The sequence below is a fragment of the Mchenga conophoros genome, linkage group LG8 (assembly GCF_057382185.1).
Source record: "Mchenga conophoros isolate Kocher_MC1m ecotype Shallow Benthic linkage group LG8, M_conophoros_male_GT1.1, whole genome shotgun sequence".
NCBI lineage: Eukaryota > Metazoa > Chordata > Actinopteri > Cichliformes > Cichlidae > Mchenga > Mchenga conophoros.
The window spans coordinates 16,629,261-16,651,973 of NC_140533.1; the positions used below are offsets into that span (position 1 = coordinate 16,629,261).

Consider the following 22,713-nt stretch of genomic DNA (forward strand, 5'->3'; position numbering starts at 1 on the left):
TAAACTAAAGGAGACTAGAGCAGAGGAAGACTATCTTTACCGCACGAAGGCGAAGAGCATGGCATGAAGAGCATCGCTTCTTTTTCTTCTTCCTCCTTTTCTTTTTCTTTCTTTTTTGTGACTTGAAAATAAACTACTCGATGTTTCTCTCGTCTTGAAGAGACCGACAACGGGATTTTCTTCTTCCCCCCTCAACACACACAAAAGTGGGGTCAGTCCTTAACCGAGGCGGGTGGATGAGTTGTGTGGATGTTATTTCTTGGATTTTTTCCACCGGGCTGTGTGTTACCGCGGCCCAAAGACAGCAACAGTGTGCGGAAAAGTAGATTTGTGTGTGAAACATATGGCTTCAACGAGGACGACACGGTAAGTCGTACACAGCATCCAGTCGGAGCCCGTGTTACTTTACTGCCTGAAACATCTCTGACTTATAGTGTGTGTGTGTGTGTGTGTGTGTGTGTGTGTGTGTGTGTGTGTGTGCGGTAGTGACTTTAGTCACCCAAAGGCACCGCTTCTGTTTCATGTATTTGCTCTGCTCCTGACTGCTGCTTCTATTTCCAGAGCATTATAAACCCACACAGTTCAAACCCCTCCACAAGGTATTTTCTTTCTTTCTTTCTTTTGGGGGTGGGTAGAGATGAAGCAATGCGCGTTTGTGTGGATACAAAACATCCCTTCTGCTACCAAAATTGGGGGGAGGGTGGGGGTTATAGGCTATAGGCATAATATGACACCTGCAATGAAAAAAGTCCAAAATACAGTATCATAAAGTACTTTGAATACTATGTTTATGGACCAGTGAGAAGATTCGCTCTCCGTGGTGCTGAAACTGGCTGAAGGGATTATTAATGCTGGTTTAGTAAACTGACGTCGGCTTTATTCAAGACGACTCTACATATTTGTAAGCACTCCAGAGCTGTAGTCTAGTTCAGATATCACCGAGCTATTGATTATGATTCTCTGGCTGTGATCTTAATAAGAGTAATAGTAAATGTCAGTAATTTCTTTAATGTCACCAGCACCACGCTTGTTTATGGGTATTTTTTTGACGCGATTAAGGTGGATAAAGTGAATTAAGTTGTATTTATGTTGGTCTTGAGGTTAAAAACCCATCTTAACCACGTGGTCTGTAAGTCACTTTCCTAACAGAGCGGCAGTGTCCCCGACACTACCTTGTAAGAGATCGTTCTCATGCCGTCTGAAAGAGTGTAATTTATTTTCAACAAGTAGCGTCCACGCTACAGTACGTGGGCTGTCTGTCGACTGCCTATTGCAGCGGTCCCGTCCAAAGCAGGTTACCTCACAGCAGCCTGTGTGTCTCGGATTATGAAAAGAGAGAGAATCATCCGATTACTTTAAATTACTGCAAGCTGTCGCCTCCTCAACACAAAGCAGATAGCGAGGGGAGAAAGTCAGAGGTGGCACGAGCTAGGAGTGATGTAAAGTGTGTGTAACAGGTACAATATGGTTCTGTGGGGTTTCTTTTAATCTTGATTCTTATGTTCCCATAATTGCATAATAAACCTAAACCCATCATATTAACCTTTGTATGATGGGACTCTTGCTCAGTCATGTATGAGAGTGGCTGGCACACACAGGTAGAGGAAGGCAATCAGTAATGACAAAAAACAGAATTGCTGCGGTGCCATTGTGAAGCCAAGTAAGAGGCTGTGTAACAGTGTACTCAGTGGATTATGTGGCATTGCTTTCGTGTGGCTTCCTGTAAATATGCACACAGGCAGGTGTGTGTGTGTGTGTGTGTGTGTGTGTGTGTGTGTGTGTGTGTGTGTGTGTGTGTGTGTGAAGAGAGGGTCAGACAGACAGAATGTGTTTTGTGAACCTGGGACCCATCCACTCCTCACCATGTCAAATCCTGTTAGTCACGCTGGATGACAGAGGCACCAGGACTTCGATTTAAATAACTGTGGCTTAGTCCTTGCCTACAAATGGGAGATTTTCTATGAAGTCGTGTTTCACTGTGTGTTTTGTTGTCGTTGAGTTAGTTACTTATTAGTGCAGAACAAGTTTGCTTTAACCTCCTCCTCTTCCTTCACCTTTTCTCCCCCAAAAATATTTTTCTTCATTTTTAACTTAGTTATTTTAGTTTAGCACTTGCGCTGTGATCATTAACCTTACATTGCGTTTGCCGTGCTTAAATCATCAAAAATCATGAGAAAGCAACACATACATGAGAAATAAAATGTGTTTACTGCTTAAATCTTCATTCTTACACTGGTCAAAACACGTCATTGTTCTTGTGTTCGAATTAAGGTGTAGAAAAAATTAAGCACAGATTCAATTAAGCAAAAATATTTGTTGTCCTAAAAATGTTAATGTGATCTTCACCTTTAGACTTTTTGCTCAGATCCATTTTTGTTTTACACGTGTCTTCTCAAACTGTTGAGGAAAATAAACATGTCTTTTCCAAGTAACCTGGACTAGACATTCTGAGTATTTTGTGATTTGACTGACAGAAGCTCTTCTGTGCTGTCAGAGAGACAAAGCTCTGCTGAGTTTAGGGATTATCATTTCAAATCTGGCAATACTTAATTGATGCTTTCCGTCCAGTTTTTGCAGTGGTTCTCAATCCGGGGTCCTTGAGACTCAGAAAATTCAAATGCACCTTCTGGCAAGGTAACTCCTCCTGCTCTGAATCCCAAGGTTCACAATTAGGTGCGCTACATTAGTCGTGCTACTCCCAGTGCTTATCTCTTTCAGTTGTCATGTTTTGACAAGAATGCGAGGTGATGTCATCATATCTAGATCTTACAGTTTTGTTCTTCGGCTCTGTACAGTACTATCCACTGCAATAAAAAAGTTGTTTTTTTCACTTGAGCTATTAAAAATGCATTAAATGTCAAAAGTTTGAGAGGATCTAAAAAATCAATAGAAAATGTTTCATATGGTACCAACATGAATTTCACACATGATGAAGCAGAAAGCCAAATGGATCTCAAGGATGTGATCGTCTATGGGAAATGTTTCGGTCTCTGGTGTTTGAGCTTGATACCACCATCTCCAGCAGCTGTTGCTCGCTGTTTGTCAAAGGTCTGTGTTAGAAATGCTGCACCACATTCTTCAGATTAATAGCTTATTAGATTACTGTCATCCATCCAGCCATCCATACATCATACTAACTTTCACATCTATGCACTTGCGGGAGGAAGCCAGAGTACATAGAGAACATGCAGACTCTGCACAGAAGGGTCTCAGCCAGCCAGTGGATCCAAATCCAAGTCCTTATTGCTGTGAGGCAACAGTACTAACCATTACACCACTGTGCTGCCATTTTTCACCTGGCAATTTCGTCATTACAGCAGTTGTGAGACCAGTTTGTTGTTTAGTGTTGAACAGGAGGGCAACTGATTATGCTGATTTCTACACAGTTTCTCATAGGTGTAAGAGCTTTACACTCATATCATTACAGACACCTGGAAATGCTCCACCAACAGTATGCCTCCAAACACCGGTGCATTTTAAAAAGCACCTTTCACGACCTTCACTTAAATGCTCAAAGAGATATTTGCATTTCATTGCAACGTTTCAATCCATGCACCAGCACCGTTTCACTTTTTGTGCCTGACTCACACCACTCCTTAAGGGAGACTAATTCTTAGACTAACACCTGTTCTGCCTACGTTTCAGCAAACAGAGCAGTTGTATAAGACAGTTGCAGTTACTGCATCGTGATTTCTTACTCTCTTTGATCATAACTGACACAGATAGCAGTGTGACTTAATCATCTGATTTATTTCCAAACAGGGCGTTGTGGGATGGTTTTCTTTCGTCCCAATTCCTTGCGAGGCCTAGAAGGGCTTAATCTTTTGATTCCCTTTATTAATTTCAACACTAACTATAATTGCAAAAAAAGACTTATTATTATAGTTTTATTTACATCAACACCTCACACTTGTAATATCTGTTCACTCTGCATTTAGCCCAGTCCCCCCCAAGAGGCCAGACTACCTATTAGAAAGATGTCATATTGAATTAGCCACACTTGTGTAAGCAGGCCTGACTATTCATATTGCTGAGATCTGCAGTTTCTATGCGTGTGTAGAGGTATGTGCAGCCTTTGGAGACATTCACCAATTCCTTGTGTATATCAAAAGCATATGTTCTCTACCAGATCCTATTAGGGATTTTGTGAATGTGCTATATTCTCTTCAGAGCCTGCGTCTTAACAGTTGAATGGATCCAATTTTTATGTCTACAAATGATTTTTAAATGCACCCCACGATTAAAAGAGCTTGTCCGACAGGACTCATTTTCAGTGCTTCTTTCAAACACAGTTGTTTGCTGGGATGTATTATATATTTGGCATAATGCACACAATAAGCTGTTATAGATATAGTCTCCCTGATATAGTCTGACATCTGGACACATGAGTAGTTGCAGCAAATCTAAACCATTTTTGGTTTATTCGCCACACTTAATTAGGTACAATTCTTCAACTGCTCCTCAAGAAAAATGTTTAATCAGGCAATCACATGGCAGCAACTCTGCATTTAGATATGTAGACATGGTCAAGACGACCTGCTGAAGTTCAAACCAAGCATCAGATTGAAGAAGGATGATTTAAGTGACTTTGAATGCAGCATGGCTGTCGGTGCCAGACTGGCTGGTCTGAGTATTTCAGAAACTGCTGATTTACTGGGATTTTCCCCCACAGCCATCGCTGAGGTTTACAGAGAATGATCCAAAAAAAAAAGAAAAAGCATCCAGCTGGAGTTCTCTGGGCAAAATGCTTTATTGATGCCAGGCATATGAGGAGAATAACCAGACTTTGAGCTAATAGGAAGGCGACACTAACTCAAATTACTACATGTACATACCAAGGTATGCAGAAGAGCATATTTGAATACACAGCATGTTGAAGCAGATGGGTTACAGCAGCAGAACTGCACACCACTCCTGTCAAAACAGGAAGAACAGGAAACTGAGGCTTACTTCACTCAAGCTGAACAACAGAATACTGAAAAAACCTTTCTCTGATATACAGAGTCTCAATGTCTCCTCCCACATTAGAATGGTACAGTTATAACAACAACAATGCCTTTTATCAAATGTTCAGGCTGCTGCTGGTGTAATGGTGTTCGGGATATTTCCTTGGCACACTTTATGCCCCATAGTTCCAACTGAGAATCAACTGCCACATCCTACCTGAATGTCCCTTTGTGACCACAATGTAATAATCTGATGGCTGCGTGAATAACACGCCATGTCACAAAACTCAAATAATTTCAAACTGGTTTCTTGAAAATGGCAATAGGTTCACTGTGGCCTCCACAGTCACCAGATCTCAATCCAACAGAGCACCTTCAGGTATGAAAGGGAGATTTACATGGATGTGTTACTGCAAATTGGCAGAAGCTGCGTGATGCTGTTGTGTCAATATGGATCAAAGTCTTTAGGGAATGTTTCAAGTTCCTTGTTGAATTTGTGCCACAAAGAATTAAAGCACTTCTGAACACAAAGAGGTTCTGAATCAGCACTAGCAAGGTGTACCTAATAAAGTGGACAGCGAGTGTATATTATCACATTCTTTTTTTTTCTAAGAAAGAAATAGCTATTTATGATTTCAGACAGTTCTAACAGATCTACAACAGTTAATTGCTGTGCAGTCAGTCAGCGGAGAATACAGAAAACAGAGAAAACAGTGCTGCCGCACGCTTATGAAGAAGTCAAACGTGGTGCCCAACATAATGAAATGCATATTGGATGCCAGTCTATTCTGTGAATGTTTTATTTATTCACAGCAATAAAGACAAAGACGCAAGCAAGAGTTTACTTGAGCTTGTTTGCTTTATTCTTATGTGGGCACTTCACACTGGGTAAAGTTTTGCCTGACTTCAATTGTTATGCTCCGGCTTCAGTGCAGATGTGCTGATCCTTATTGACATTTTGTTATTCTGTCTGAAAGATTGAGTTTATATTCAACAATACAACCAAGCTGATTGTGCCTAACAGGATTATCTGCCAGCTTGCCAAAACACTGCCTGGAATCTGCATATCTGGCAACGCAGGCAGGAGAAACAAAGAGGCAAATTAGCAAAAGCTGTCGAAATTATTTTCTTTGTGGCCAAATCTTCATTTTGTTTATTACTTATGAAGGGTGTTGCAAATTTGATTGAACTGTGCAAAACAAGCAACCACTTTTAATAATTCTAACAGGCAAGGGTTTTTTTTTTAAGCAAAACAAAACACAAACAAAAAGAGTAAAGAAAAGGAAAAACAAGCCAAGTGAATTCAGATGTAGTTGTTGTTATGCTTACCTTAATGTCCCACCCCAGATATCAGTTCCCACAAGACTTGCAATTTCTTAAACTGGGTCAAAAATTAGTTTTTAGTTGTTGGTTATGGATTCCTGCACTTGCAACTTTACTAGTGTGAGTCTCAGGGTGAGATTAAATAAAACTAATTTTAATCCTGTGTGGTAAAAGTTCTGAGAACCCCTTGCCCCAGTTTAATACCCTGAGTAGCTTTCTATCTGATCAGGGGCTCCTAAAGCTCTCCAGTCCTGGACGCAATTTAGAGAGAATTTGTCAATGAGTCTTAGACATGGTAGACACGGTACAATGTTTCCAACGTGGATTAACCACCTCTGGTGTGGATACTTATTCATAATTTGACATATTGATGCAATGATACATGGCCGACAACAGTTAGTTCAATAGTAATATTTTTAGTGTAGTGTGGATGAGATTTTAAAAATAGGACATAACCAATGGGCAATGACTTAATGAAGTACCAGCCTTTCACCCATGTTGCATCCACCTAGGGCAGCATCCTTTTTCATCAGTGTTCTCAAAACACAGCTGCAGCAGTTATTTGAGGTCAGAATCCCATTTATTTCTGAGTCTAACAGCATCTCAGGGACAACATGAAGATTTTAGTGTAAATCCCATTCACATTAATGTAAATGGACACCATATAGACAAGACTGAGAGGTAATATCGATAAAATGATTATTTCTCACAGGAAATGGTATAAAAGAAATGGGCTCCTGGATATAAATCCATATATAAGGGATTAAATTATCACCATTTGGTAAACCTAATTGCAGAGAGTCAGGTTTGCAGCTTCTTTGCATAAACCCTGACAGTGAGCAGACATACCTGACAGGATGCTCAATAGTGAGTTAATTACAAAATGTAATGATATATTTACACCTTCTATTGTTAACATGCAGTTACATTCATAGCTGTTCCAGTCAATATTTTGATTTGGGCAAAAAGATAAAATGACTGAAGTGTCACTGGTGGTGACAAATGCAAAGAGCATTTTATACAAACATTGCAGCTTTCCAGAGCATCTTAGACTTAAACTTATTGCTGCGGTTTTTCAGACCTTACCTTTGTAATCGATGTTCATTTCAGGAGCAGCAGCTGGCTATTTTGAGTGAAAAAACAGAAGACTTCATTCTGTCTGCTCAACACCACATGGCACAAAGACGTAATAAGCAATCAGAGTAAATCAGTTACATGTTTGTGAGGGTGGAGACCAAAAGTAAGCAAAAAAAATGAAGTTCACACTTGGCCAGAAACTTGGCACAAAGTTGCAGGATTCAAAGGTGAGTATTTAGGGTCTACTTTTAAAGGCCACAGCATGAAATGTGTTATTTGTGACGTGCAGTGTTGGGAAGGTTACTTTTAAAATGTATTCCGTTACAGAATACAGAATACATGCCCCAAAATGTATTCTGTAACGTATTCCGTTACGTTACTCAATGAGCGTAACGTATTCTGAATACTTTGGATTACTTAATATATTATCATGCTTTTTACAACTACGTGAATGTACTATTGCTGTGATTTATTACTGTTACTGAAGGTTCGCGGCTCCGAACCGTAGTAAAGGGACCGCTGACTGATACAGCGGGTTCCGTGTTGGGCTCGTAGCCGAAAAATAGCTTTACTTTGTTGTGTGGGTCAACTTTGCTTGCGAGAGACAGCGATAGGCGTTGAAAGGCTGCTCCAACGGAACTTATTGTTTCGAAGGAAAACACGAACACGGCGTACAGTCGAGTCTTAATAGCTTACTTACAACTGGGCTCGTCAGGCACTCTTCTTGGCTGAAGTGGTTATTATTATATTTACATGCTTCCAGCTCCCGTTTTTGCTCGATGACAACTCGTACTTTTCCACTCGCCTTTTTCTCCCTCCTCGCGTTCACAGACACATAACGGGTATGGCAGTCCATTCACCCTGCAGCACGGACTACACTGCCCATGATGCTACATTCTTTAGAGCATTCTGTAGCATTCTGCCTATTAGCTTAGCACAACAACAACAACAACGAAAAGGCGCTCTCTCACCCAGGAAACACTAGAGAGAGAGCGTCACCCTGTAACCATGACAACCGTAACGCTGCCATCTGGAACAATAGAACGTAGCTGTCAAACAAAACCCAAACAGTCCTGACCCGCGACAATATGAAACAGGAAAGTACCACCGTGTAATCCATTTATTTCAACAAAGTAACTGTATTCTGAATACCACCTTTTTAAACGGTAACTGTAATGGAATACAGTTACTCATATTTTGTATTTTAAATACGTAACGGCGGTACATGTATTCCATTACTCCCCAACACTGGTGACGTGAGATTAATATTTGTAATATCACAGAGATCTATGCCTTAGTGTAATTCATGTAGCGTTCATCCTCCGATAACTGCTTTTTAGGCAGTGGGGAGAGGACGAACAAGTAGAGAACTACACATCTTTACATAACAGCACTGTAAACTTAGATTTCTGGAAGCTAATGAAACTCCAACAGTTACAAAAGCCGTTGTGGTCACTGGTTAGTTGTTAACTGTATCCGTTTTAGATGCTGAGCATACTTATTTGTTTTCTGGGGGTTTTGTGTTTTCTGGGGGTTTGCTGCAAATATCTGCCTGCTGCAGTTGAAAATAACTATAAGGGTGGTGAGAGTAACAGAAAATTTGTGGACGGTTAAACAGTGATCCTTTAAATATTGTCTGTAAGCATAGGAAATACTTTCTTTTACTCAGGCATCTGGAGATAAATAATTCAACAGCTATGCATTCCCTTCCAAACATAACCCTCTGCTGTGCCTCAGATACTCTTTTAGCTCTTCTGTAGAGTGAAGGATATGTATTCAGGTATTATTATAATTACATGCTGTATAGGATGTGTTATTTATTACAAGGCATACACTTCATCGATAATAGGTAATATATATAAAGTCTTGCTTTCTCCGAGAATTTGCTGCATTTGGACGGTCACAGATGATCGCGCTGGAAAGTTAGCATTTCTCATTTAAGATCTGAAGATGCTCTGGGGCTGTAGAGTGATACACTCCAGAGTGGTAGTCACTTTTAGCGCACACACACGTCTGCAAAAAAAAAAGTAATTGACATAAATAAAACAAAGCACAGGGTCTGAGTGAGATTTGATTTATTTATGCATTTATTTGTGATTAATTTGCTGTTTTCTGTGTGTCAGGGACAGAATACACAACCATCTGCAACAATAGAGAGTGTTTTTTAGTATGCGTGTGTGGGCGTCTGTGTGTTCGCGGCCACATGCTAAGCCACAGAAGGTTTCCAGTGTTAAGTCTCCCCTCTGGCTCTGTGAGAGAGAGAAGGAGGGAGATTACAGTGCCTATTGCCAACTTCAAAGTGTCTACTGGTGTTGTGCCAGGTCAGCATGTTTACACAGGAGAATTGGTGTTGGGACACACAGGATCATAGGCACACACACACACACAGTCTTCTGCATGCACATGTGTAGACACACCTTATCGCCTGCTCTGGCTCCTGAACATGCACGCACACACAACGCGCACACTGCCCAGAGTGTATTGGTCTTATCAGTGGTCCCAGTGAGTTAGGGGAGGCATTTAATCAGGGTCAGCGCACAGCTCTTGGCATCAAACTGATTCCACCATCTCTCTCTCTCTCTTCCTCCTCTCTTCCATGTCTTTTTTTTTCTCACTGCTCACTCTACTTTTCGTGTAGTCGGCTAAATATTGCCCAGCAACAAAGTTTTGTTCCGAAAAAGTTAAAACTGGATCACAGGAGGCTTCAAAATAGTTTCACTTTTCATAAACTTTTCCAGCTACTTTTGAAAACATTGTAATACTGTTGCCGCCTTCACAGTTACTCATTTGGACCTGTGTGGTAAATAAAGTGGTTTGAGTTAAATCAATAGTTAGACATTCTGGGAATTGCACACATTTGCTTCTGCTGGTGGAGTGTTAGCTGAAAGGGCACAACATAACAGATGGAAATGGAGGTCCAGCTAACCTGGATCTGTCCAACACGTACACCTAAAGAGACCAGCTATTAAATCACAGCCGATATAAAAATAGATAAAACCTTTTTTAATCCCACGTGTGTATGTAGACTGGATTTGGCCCCCTTTTATCTTCAGATCTGCATTAATTCTTCATGGCATAGATTCAACAAGGTAATGGAAACATTCCTCAGAGATTTGGTCCGTATTGACGTGATAGCAATTGCTGCACGTTTGCACATCCATGATATCTCATATTAAACCACATCCCTAAAGCTGCTCTATTTGACTGAGATCTAGTGACTGTAGAGGCCATTTGATTGAACCAATTAGAGATTATTTGAGGTTTGAGGCTTTGCACATCATCCTTCTGGAAGCAGCCATCACATGGGTACACTGTGGTTCCGTTGTGTCGTGAGTTCTCAGAATTGGCTCCCTGAGCAAAAGAATGACAACACCACGGGACGAAAGTTTGATACCATCATGGGGAAGCTCGCGGTTCTCCAACGGGAGATTGAGAGACCTGTGTCGGAGTGTTAAAGAACAGCTTTGAAATTCTCATGAGTTGTTTGCAAAAGAAAAATCACCATCATAATCCGGCTACCCCTTCGGCGCCACCTGTGGGCTCAAGGCTGGAGCCGAACAAAAACTCCCTGATAACGACTGTGTTGAGTCTGTTCCTTCCCATTCCATGCAAGGCCACCTGGGTTGGCTGGAAGACTGTTTACTTAGCCTGGCAGGGCGAAGGACACTGTCTCAGCTGAACTATGGACGCGCACATACATACATATACTGATACTGATAAGCACTCACTGACGCACCACCCTCCCTACCCCGGATCCAACGCCACCTCCAACGCTTACCTCTGATGTGGATATCGAGTCAGCTGGAGGCGCAGTCGAAGATTGCAGCGGTCCCAGATCAGATGTACACACTGGAACACTTTCCCATGTTGCTTGTCTGTGTTTATTGTGCTATGGTGTGTTGATACCTGTGCATTCCTATATTATCCCTTTGTGTTACACATTTCGATGTTTTTTTCCTCGCTGCTTAGCCTGACCTGTCTCCCCAATGTGATGTTTGTGTATTGTATGTACGGTCGGCAAGGTCTGTCATCTCGGTTGTGGGCAAAAGACCTGCAACTGACAAATAAAGGCTATCTCATCATCTCATCATCTCAAAGGGCACATTTAACAACACTCAGTTGGTACTGAGGGGCTGAAAGTGTGCCAAGAAATGATCCCTCAACCATTACACCTCTGCCACAAGCTCAAACCATTGTTACAAGGCAGGATGGATCCATGCTTTCATATTGTTTACTCATCTTGTTCCGAATTCTGCAATCAGTACGCAGGCTCCTCAGACCAGGCAACATTTTTCCAATCTTCAGCTGAGCCTGTGTGAATTGTAGCCTCAGCTGCACCTGGGGCGCTTCATCTGCTTTAAGGTTTGACATGTTGTGCATTCTGAAATGCTTTTCTGTCTAAGTTAGTTGTAATTACCTTCTTGTAAGCTCAAAGTAGTTTGGCAATTCTCCTGTGATCTCTCTCATCAGCAAGACATTTTTGCAAATCAAGTTTCGCCCCTATTCTGGTGCCTCTGCTGGATGGGTTGGCAATAGGTTCAAATCACGGGCCAGGGTATGTGACTAGTAAGGGTCCCCAGGCGAGACCCTCAACCACGTTGAGGAACCAGGACATGCTGATGACAAATGGACTGAGAACATGGAATTGATGTGCTGCACATTGCAGGATGAATTTTAATAATTTAGGAGTTGGACTTTTCCTTTGTTGAGAAAACAAATAAAAACACAAAGAAGCTGAAATAAGCTTGGCAATCTTTATTCAGTACCGAATCTTACAGATTCTTACCGGTGATTTAATTAGAATAGTTTAACATTTTAAATTACTTCTACAATATTTTAAGGTCACGGAAAGAGAATTTGTGCGAAGTAATACACAAGAACATAAATTGACAAATTGTGGAAATATTCATATTAAATGCCAGTTTTGGAGACTTGACATCAAGCTTAAATATGCAGCGACTTCTTAAAATCCTTGCAGTTTGAAGGTTGCGGACCTTTTGTTTAGTCCCTTACTGCTAAAATTCCCCACATTCCAGATTACAAAACATCTTGTCGAGAATTAACATATCTTTACATAATAACGTATTATAATGAGTAGCTTCAACTGAGCCTCATTCAGACTTTTCTTGAAAGACAATATATGGCACGACTGAGCATCAAGTGGAATCCTAGACAAGCAGTAAGATTTTAGTAGGATCAGCAGACTGTTATCTGAGCCGTGTTGTCGGCTGTGTCGTGTCAAACTGGGGCAATACTCTCTTTGTTTTCACGACATAAAAAGATAGTGGCTTTATTTGTTTTCCTTTTTTCAGAGCATTAGCAACTTAATGTTCTTTGATGTACAGGAGCTGATGCATGTTTGATGAACACGCTGTGACTAAGAAGATAATTGAAACGCAAACGCTTAGTTTGCCACCTATTTCCCTCCAACAGTTTCCTTCTCTGTGTTTTTCTCCTGCTCCCTTTCCCGCAACCTAAAACCGACCGAAAACTTTACGACCAATTATTTTCACCCGTTCAGCCGTGTGCTCTCCCCCATCCATTCTTCATTCTCCCCGCTGTTGTTAATATTTAACAAAGCTGTCAGATTTGAAGTGTTTTGAAGATGGTAAGTGTTTCTCTGTTGCTATCCAGTATAATACTCATGACCTTGTTTTTCAAAGCAAGCAGTTGAGGGGTTTTTAATATGTTCTTTGAGGCAACAGCACTTTTGCATTATTGTTGACTTAATTGTTTTTCACTTGTTTGTCAAGTGTTTAGTGTAAATATTCTCACAAATTATTTAATATCAAAACTCTCTGATGGGAATAAACCAATGATCCGAATCTTCTTTAACACACTGTAACATATAACAACGCAGGATCTGCTTTCACCAGCTGGAATCACTGGATTACACATTTGCTAATTTATTCAGTCACTTCATTAATAAATTATGAAATAATGACTGAAACAGAGCTTTGCGTCCAAGTCCCGTGTTTGCCGATCAGTGCTCTGCAGATCATTGGATCAGCAGCGTTGCAGCTAGACTCAGGTGACAACGTTTAAGCAGTGTTGGCAGCTGTGGATTGAGTGCAAGCCTGTTCCAGGGCAGTATGTCAGGTCTGCACAGCGAGGGTAGGAATTAGTTCACTAGGCTGACAGAGGCAGGTTATATAAGTCTGAAATTTTAATGTAGGGAATTCAGTGAGAATGGAGAGCCCTGGTCGGAGCTAACAGTGGTATGGGTTTGACTCCACGCCAGCTACTTGCAAGAACGTGTTATAAATGTGTCCATTACTCCTGAATACCTGCTGTTAACAAAAATAGACCAAAGTAGACTTGAAGTGAATGAATTTAGAATTTTCAGGGAAACATGTAGCCTATTAAAATGCAACACTGCAGACAGAGAAGAATTCCAACCCACATTTTTTTCCATCATAGATGCCTGTCACAGTCCAGTAGACATTTCCTTGTGATAGATGTCATTCCATGTATGCCCTACAATAAATGAGTGACAGTGGTTTCCTTCCTACAGACTCCCATTTTACAGGCTATAAATTTATGCTAGCTGTTTAGCTTTTTTGTCTTCAATTACTTACCAAAAGTAGTTTATAAATACATTTCAGAGTCTCACTTTAAACTCATCATTTTGGTTTTATACACAATGTTTTCAGACTTAAATAAAGAAAAACATAAAAATATACAATTTATTAAATTAAGGGAAACAAAAACGGAAAACCAAAACAATCGACTCTTCTTCTTGTTTTTAGCAGTGAATAGGGACACTGAACAATTAGTATAAAGCAGGTACCACTTTTGAATGTTTAAATGTTTAATATCTCATTTTGGAACCCAACCAGCGCACGTCTATGTGGTGCTTCTGTTGCAAGCTCACTCATTGTTAGCTGGAGTTTTTCACACAAAAAAAAGTATCTGACTGAGGGAAATTGAACCTACTATGACATTAGAGGTGAAATCAACCACATTAAATGAGATGTGAGATTTATTGCCACCCGTACAGTTATGTGACTGTGAAATAATTGAGGAGAAGGGAGGTGAAGGCTATCTGACTGATCAGCCATGGTCACTAGTGGCAGCACAATCTGTCATAGTTAACACCTACTTACTCCATGTTAACCACGGGGCATGCCTCATTATTCACTCCCTCACATGTGAGAGGCAACATGTGAATACATCAGCACATGCACTATTACTATGCTCCGTTGTGTGATGCATTGCAAAGATCTGCCCAGGAAGAGAAAAGGAAAAAAATTATGAAGGCTTAAAGAAAGACAGGAAATAAATGTTCAGTCCACTAATAAGGAGCTATAGGCTTCATATTTTGATGTAGAGCAAAGACACAGGAGTGGTTATGGCTATACTGACACATTGTTTAGCTCACCAGTGATGATTTTTTTTTAATTTCAGTACAAGATGAAATATGTATGGGGTTGTTTGGTAAGGGTGTCAATCATGAGCAATAACAAACTCTCTTTCAGGACAGCTCTAGCAGCATCCAAGTAGTCGTAATAACTTTAAACCCAATTAGCCAGCGGAGCTTATCCTCCCTCCTCCACCCTTTAGACATGCCCATGCCTGCAGGATCACTGACAGACAGACAGACAGCTTGTAGTTAAGTTTAAAAAGATCTGAAAATGTGCAAGCAGTGGCATGCAATTCAGTTAAATTAAATTAAATTATTCATATATTGCCAATTTACAACAGCAGTTACCTCAAGGTTCTTCATGTTATAAGGTAAAGAATCCCACCTTATCAGTGAGCTTGTGGTGACAGCGGGAAGGAAGAACTCCTTTTTTTTACTCCCTTTTTATAGGAACCAGACCCAGGGAGGAGCACCCATCCACCCTGACTGGGTGGGGGTGAGGGGAGGGAGAAGAGAGCAGAGAGAGACAAAAGGCAAACTATAGCAAAGCGAGACAGAGTTTATTCATTGTTAATGATTAAATACAGTAGTGGTGTATGAACCACTTTTTTGCAGTTCATATTAGTTCAACAACCACACAATGATTGTGTCTGTTCCAGAGGTGGGTGTTTGTCATGAAGGACTCGTACTATCTTTCTAGCCACATGGGTTTTGATTGTGCTTAATGCAACCAGCAGTTTGTCTGGGTCCTTTTCAGTACCACAGTGTCAGGTTCTTGTTTTAAGTCTGTTAAATTTTGCTTCCTCTTTCGTCACAGACTCTTGTATTTATAGTGTTCTCATTTCCTTGTTTTCCCATTGCATTACTGTATTTACTCACTGTATTGTATGTTGTTGCTGCTGTGTGGGTTTTTTTTTTACATCCTGTTTTATTTTGGCAATGCCTTTCCTTCGTTTTGTCCCCTGTGCTTTTAATTCCTGTCTTTGAAATTCTAGCCACCAAATTGCAGTCTGTATTTGTTGCCATCTTGTCTACAGACAGAAAGAGTGACAGTAAAACTTAAAAAAGTGCAATACAACATTGCTAGGGACCAAAGCAATAGCAGGAAGGCTATACATGTTTGTAACCAATCATCCAGTAAGGAAATGCACATTTTACCCTGGTAACCAGTGGTTTCTGGGGTCAGTTTAAAGACTTGTGTTGCTGAGGACTAACTCTATGACTAGACTAGAACCACCAAAATGCTATAATGGTTTCAAAACACGAGTCCACAAACCAGCGAGTAAACGCATGAATACACTGAGATACAATCTGTGGCAATAACTGCCTTGAGGTCATTAGTTAACAGCATCTATCTGTCAAGAATTAATACATTGGATATGTGGCTAAATTGTCCTCAGCTGACCTTACTTCCCTCATTGGATCTCTTAGTGCCCACTAATTTAAACTGGTCTTGCTTTACCACCTCTGCTGTATTTAAATAATTCAAGACTGCAAATAATATTGCTGGTATAGTGTTACTAATATATAGTATAATTAAAAGAAACACTTATGTTTATACCTTGCTGCTTTTTAATGCTTTAGTGCATAATTACCAGAGGTGTGGACTCGAGTCACATGACTTGGACTCGAGTCAGACTCGAGTCATTAATTTTATGACTTTAGACTTGACTTGAAAAAATGTTCTAAGACTTGTGACTTGACTTGGACTTTTACACCAATGACTTGGGACTTGAATTGGACTTGAACCGGTTTACTTGAAAAGACTTGATATTTTACCCCAAATACAAAATTTAACATGCATATTATATAGAGATTGAAAATGTGACATCATTCACGGGTAGAACCGCAAAGGATTCTGGGAACTCGTGGCAAGCGGTACTAGCGCACGCAGGCTTTCAATTAAAATCAGTTATACAGCGATAAAAAGAAACACAAGAAGCCGTTGTATTATTAACTGCAATAGCCGGTCGCATGACAGCCATGGGAAGCCGACGGGTAAAGAGATCGGTTGTTATCGGATTACCTCGTTGAAGAGAAATTGTTCGAGCCATGTTTCCGAAGTAACAAAGAGGCGACGGGTGGCCTGGATTGCAGCCATTCAAAGGTCAAATATAACGTCCCAGAACACTCCAGCTCACAGGTTAGTCTGCTCCAAGCATTTACACAAAGGTCAGTGTTTTTTAGTAGTTAATACGTCACTTTCATAACATAACTGGTGATATAGGTTACAAGCAAGTCTGGCGCTGAACAGAAATTGTCGCGCTATGCTCCTTTATTTATTGTGCATAAATAGTGAATTGTCCTGACACAATATTGCGTTTCGCCTCTGTTATTATGGTACATTGACAAAAACATATACTTTTATTCACAGGATAAAACAGGTTTTTTGTATCACTAATTGCCCAGTACGATTACAGCATACAGTATTATTGTCACTGCTACATTTCTGTGATGCTACCAGAAATTATTTCCACTACTAATTAATTACCGTTGAGCTCAAAGGTCCTATTAATAAACGGTTAACGAATGTGTATTTATGACGACGATTTGTGAGACTGGTAAACTTATGATACGTACGATGGTCTTTACTTTCTACACGGTGCATTTCAAGGTCCTGCACCCATCCGTCGGTAAACTGTACCTGGGCTTGTTGCAGTGACCTGAAGTTACTAAACTTCATGAGTGTATGCACTCACTCCAAGAACCGTATGATTATAAATATGCATATAAATATGCTACGATGAGATAGCTGACTTCATCTAACTAGCAAATGTTGTCCAGGCTACGTTGGTGATACAGTTTTTTTAATGTGTATGATATTTTTGTCATGCGATTTTAAAGCCGGTCCTACAACCGCATCCAAGAATGACATGCAGCTTATCTCAGAACTGTCGGTGAAAACTATTCTTGGAGCTAGGTTTAATTGAGCTGCATTTTAAAGAGGTGCAATTTCACAATTTGTGTATATTTTCTAAGTTAACTATTTTGTCATGTGTTGAGAAAAACACAGATTTTAAAATTACATGGTCTAATATTTACATTTAGCATAACTGCAACATTATTTTTTCTTTTTTTTTTTTTTAAAGACTCGAAAGGACTTGAAATTCAAAGTTTCAGACTTGTGACTTGACTCGGACTTTTACACCAGTGACTTGAGACTCGACCTCTGACTTGCCTGACATTACTTGAGACTTGACTTGAGACTTGAGGATAAAGACTTGAGACTTACTTGAGACTTGCAAAACAATGACTTGGTCCCACCTCTGATAATTACCCTGTAAAATGTGACACACTTATATTTGCTACTTTTCTTGCTTTCTTTTATCTTGAATCTTTTATTCTGTTCCTCGTTTAAGTTACCATATTTATTTTGTCATCTTTTCTCTTTTCATCTTTTCATTCTCAGTTGGCTTCCATGCAAACTTGCTTTTCATTTTCTTCTTCTGTTTGCACTTCCAGCCCCTCTCTGCTGTCTGGCTTTGTCAATTTGTTGTATATTCACAAATGTTGTTCTGCATTGCCCATTTCCTTCTTTTTCCTTCTGGGTTGACACAACTAATCGATACATATATTTCCGCAGCCTACATTTTGTTTTATTGTGCTTTCCACGAGCTCAGCAATAGTAGACTGATTACATCTAGAAAACCCTTTGAGGCAGATGCAAACAAATTCTACAAATTGCTTCATTCATTTGGTAGCACTTGAGGTAATGTTACTGCGACAAGTGTCAGTTTTTGTTGACATGAATACGTGGCAGTGTAATCCTATCTTTTAGTATTCTGGCTCCAATACTGCTTCAAGTGCCACTGAAAATATAAAAATTGCAACTTGAGTACAGATGAAACCCCACAAAGCAGCAGAAGACAAACTTGAAAGCCTTATAATGAGAGTTTGCAGTGAGAGTTTGCTCAAAGGTGGCATTAAGAGAGCATTAAAACATCTCACTGCTATACAAACAGTTAGCTAGCTTTAACTAGCAATAAAAGGAAAACTTTATTGCATTTTTACATTTTCCTTATTTACTTATAAACTTATTTATTGGGCTCTGTTCCTGCCTTTGTTTATCTTTTCTGCTCTTGTTTGAGTAGAAGCCTTTTGGCTACGAGTATTTTTATTCTACTCAGACAGAACTTTGTTACCCTGGATAATAAAAGGAGCATGGAACTGCACTGCTCATTGAAAGAGGAGTGAAAGAAGCCATCCATGTCCACTGTGAATGGCCCTCTTTGAACAGAGGCGGTGGCTTACGCCCACTCACATCCTGGGCCATCTGACCTCAGGAAATCACGTGTTAGGGTGGGGCCAGATTTCATAATGGGTTTACCCAAAACCTTGGCTGATTGTGACCTACACCCGTTTTCACACCTTAGCTCATGTGATTAGGTAGAGGATCAATAGGGCGTTCATGACCCTGCTGGGGACACTCCCATAGGGCTTAAAATCTGCGACTCTTCACCAATTACTCTTAGAACTGAAGAAGCTTCTCGGATGAGAGGTGAAACGTCTTCAAGGAAACTTAAAGAAGTCCAGATTCTTTTCTTTCCAAGTTCCTTAGGTTGCATTCTTATATATATATATATATATATATATATATATATATATATATATATATATTTTATTTTATTTTATTTTTTTTCACCTTCCTTTATCTGGGAGTTTTTGTTTCTTCTTGTTCTGAAACTCTTTTTCACTTATTGAAAACTATCAATTCAGAACCTTAGCATTAAGACCAGAGGCTTTAAAAACAGTTTGAAAATATGTGCTTACTTTCTGTCTCTTACTAAATATTTTTCTCTGTCCACTTGGGCGCAGCTAGGGAAATGATGTTATTTGGCTACCATTTCTTCACACTAGCAGGTGCCGCCTGTCCCTGTGACACTTGCTGAGATTGGCAGAACAGTATGAGCCTAGTCAACACTGTGGATATGTGTGTGTGTGTGTGTGTGTGTGTGTGTGTGTGTGTGTGCTCTCTGATGCTGCTGCATTATATCCCTAATCAGCATGTTGCAATCCCACCGAAGTGGTTTAATGGCTGTTCAAACTCCAAATGCAGGGGCACGTATTACTGTAAATCTCATCTATATGTGTTCTCTAGACTTCATTTGATAGAATTATACAAGCTTATGCAAGGAACAAAAAGCAGACTCTAAATGTTGTCTACGTGTGCAGAATTATTGGAAGCTACTCTTTTGTTTTATGTTTCAAAGTCCACTTAAACACTGAATGATACACAAAAACGAAATCCTATTGAGTCAATAGGATTTGGGGAAAAAAAAAAAAAACGTCACCGTGCTTTGTGTTTTGCCGTCCTGTCACCACGGCTCTGTTACAGACCATCCTACAAGCAACGAGTTGCGGATCATTTTGCTCTCTGTCCAGCACACTTGAGCCTGACAGTAAACCCCACAGTAAGTTGCTCAGTAAGGCTGTCAGCCATCTGTTGGAACAGAAAATAAGAGGGAAATTTCTTGTCTTGGCAGCATAGAAACTGTGAAAGATACAAAGCAAACAGAACACTGAAAAAAGAAACAGACAGACGCACACTTACACAAGCAACACAGGCAGGCAAAACAGACGGACTGACAGAAAAGACATAGTCAGATGTCGGTCATGACAGCTAAAGGAAAATATTTTGATTTGTTGTCTTTTTCTGCGCACACACATATACAGTCAGTCAGAGTGACAGCGAGAACCTCTCATCAGTCACACGCAGCGACAAGAAGCTGATCACAAACAAAAAAGGAGCTGAACAACTTGAGACAGCATGTCATCGTCTCTATTTTCTCCTATTGTTTCAGGTTAACTTACGTAGCTTCTTTATATTACTATTTTTTAACAAAACACATGTTATCTATCAATATTGCATCTGTTTAAAGCCAAAATTTTCGTTTTTTCCAATCCAGAGCTTGTCTGTTTTATTTGTTCGCTTGTTTTTAGGGCCCTTAACTTTTTTGTTTGCCATTGTTTCTACCTTATTATCTTCTTTATCCTTCCAATATGTTGGCTATACCCTCTACTTATTTCCTCCCCACCCTGCGATCAGTATCCTCTTGTTAACATGCGATGTATCGACTCCCAGGTCTAGGCCTTTAATGCGTCTTATGGGCACCTGTCTTTCCAAAATGCCACTTTGCTGTTTCCCTTGTTGAGTTCACAAAACTAGTCAGTTGTCATTGTGCCTTTTACAGACTTTTATTAGCATAAATCATTTATAGCACACCTTTAAGCTGAGCTTTTAAAAGCTCACAGTGTCCCATGCACCAGTATTTTAATGCCTTTGAAACTGCCCATCTACTGAAGATTTGATAAGGAGTTTTAAGGAGCACATAAATTAAACCCTGACATCATCTCTATTAGTGATGGGATTTCCGGCTCTTTTTAGAGAACCGGCTCTTTCGGCTCCGAACCGGCTCTTCAGGTTGTTTTGTTGCTTTATTTTATTTATGGGGCAGGGATAGCTCAGTAGGTAAAGTGGTCGCCCCATGATCGGAAGGTCGGCGGTTCGAATCCACTTAACGGCTACCCTGAGGTACCCCTGAGCAAGGTACCGTCCCTACACACTGCTCCCCGGGTGCCTGCTTAGTGGGCTGCCCACTGAGTGAATGGGTCAAATGCAGAGAAAAACAAGTAATTTCCCCATGGGGATCAATAAAGTATCCATTATTATTATTTCATTTATTATTAACAATAATATAAAATTATGCACAAAAGGAATTACTAACGTAAAAAAAAAAAAAGTGGTTTTATTTATATATGTTTATATATAGATATATGCGGTGGCCCCTAGAGACAAAACACGTACAAACTCCAAAACACATTTCTAGCATGAACTGAACTTCCAAAGCAGAGCTACTAGATCACTTAAATTACACAATTGAAAGCATATGTGTATTGTTTGTGTATTTATACACAGGCACTCATATATATTCAAATAATTTAAAAAAAAAGTTCATTTACCTGTTATTACCACACACCAAATCCAGTCGTTGGTACTTGCTGGCTTGTGTAGCCACAAGATAACAAAGGCTCAACACTGTGCCCAGCATCCTGGAGCACTTCTGTTGTCTTTTGTACGTGTTTTGAGTTTTTATGTGCTTCTGAGTTTTTATATGCTTCTGAGTTTTTATGTGCTTCGGAGTTTGTACGTGTTTTTACGTGCTTTGGAGTTTTTACGTGCTTTGGAGTTTTTACGTGTTTTGGAGTTTTTACGTGTTTTGGAGTTTGTACGTGTTTTTGAGTTTGTACATGCTTCAGAGTTCGTACGTGATTTGAAGTTTGTATGTGCTTTGTCTCTAGGGGCCACCGTAAATATACTTTTATTTATTCACTCCACATAAAATGTAATAAACAAATCATATAATACAAAAATCAACTATTCACATTTCAACTTTTAACTATTTAAATTTTAAGCTTTTTCCTTTTACAAATTTAAAGTGAAAAGAACACAAAACACTGCAAACCACAACACAATTAAATATAAATTATAATATGAAAACAAACAGAAGATGCACATTCTCTGTCATATGGACCTGCATGAATAAACTTTCTGAATCCTTTATCATCTGCAACCGAAAATAGTTGTGGATGATTACTATATCTTTCTAATGTTGTTGTCCCTGCCTCTCTTTCTCTCTCTCTGGCTCTGTTCCTGTGCTACTGAGTGTAACTACCGCCCCTCCCCCCCTCTGCCCAGCGTAAAGCACAAGGCTCGCGTGCAGAGTGAAGCGGAAAAAAAGTGCGAGAGAGAGAGAGGGTGAGAGAAAGAAAAAAAAAAACCCCCACGTGACGGCTCGCGATAAGGAGCCGGCTCGCGTCGTTCACGTCAAAGAGCCGGCTCTAAGAGCCATTTCGTTCGCGAACGACCCATCACTAATCTCTATGGTCAAAACTGGTCACGGTACGACGACAGAAACTTCAAGGGTTTAGGAAAAATGTTGGACTCAAAATTGTGGGTTTGAGTCATCACTTAAGTGTATTTCCATGTTATTATTCCTTTTTTTT

The 22,713-nt window shown here is 40.0% G+C and overlaps 1 protein-coding gene across 1 annotated transcript in view; it reads left to right on the forward strand.

The window, feature by feature from the left end:
* LOC146568505 (protocadherin-15-like) overlaps nt 1-22,713 on the forward strand; it is a 235,777-nt gene continuing 213,064 nt past the window's right edge. The window contains exon 1 of the mRNA XM_085284578.1: nt 1-366. The gene's annotated coding sequence lies outside the window, so the exon portion shown is untranslated. The remainder of the gene's footprint in view (nt 367-22,713) is intronic.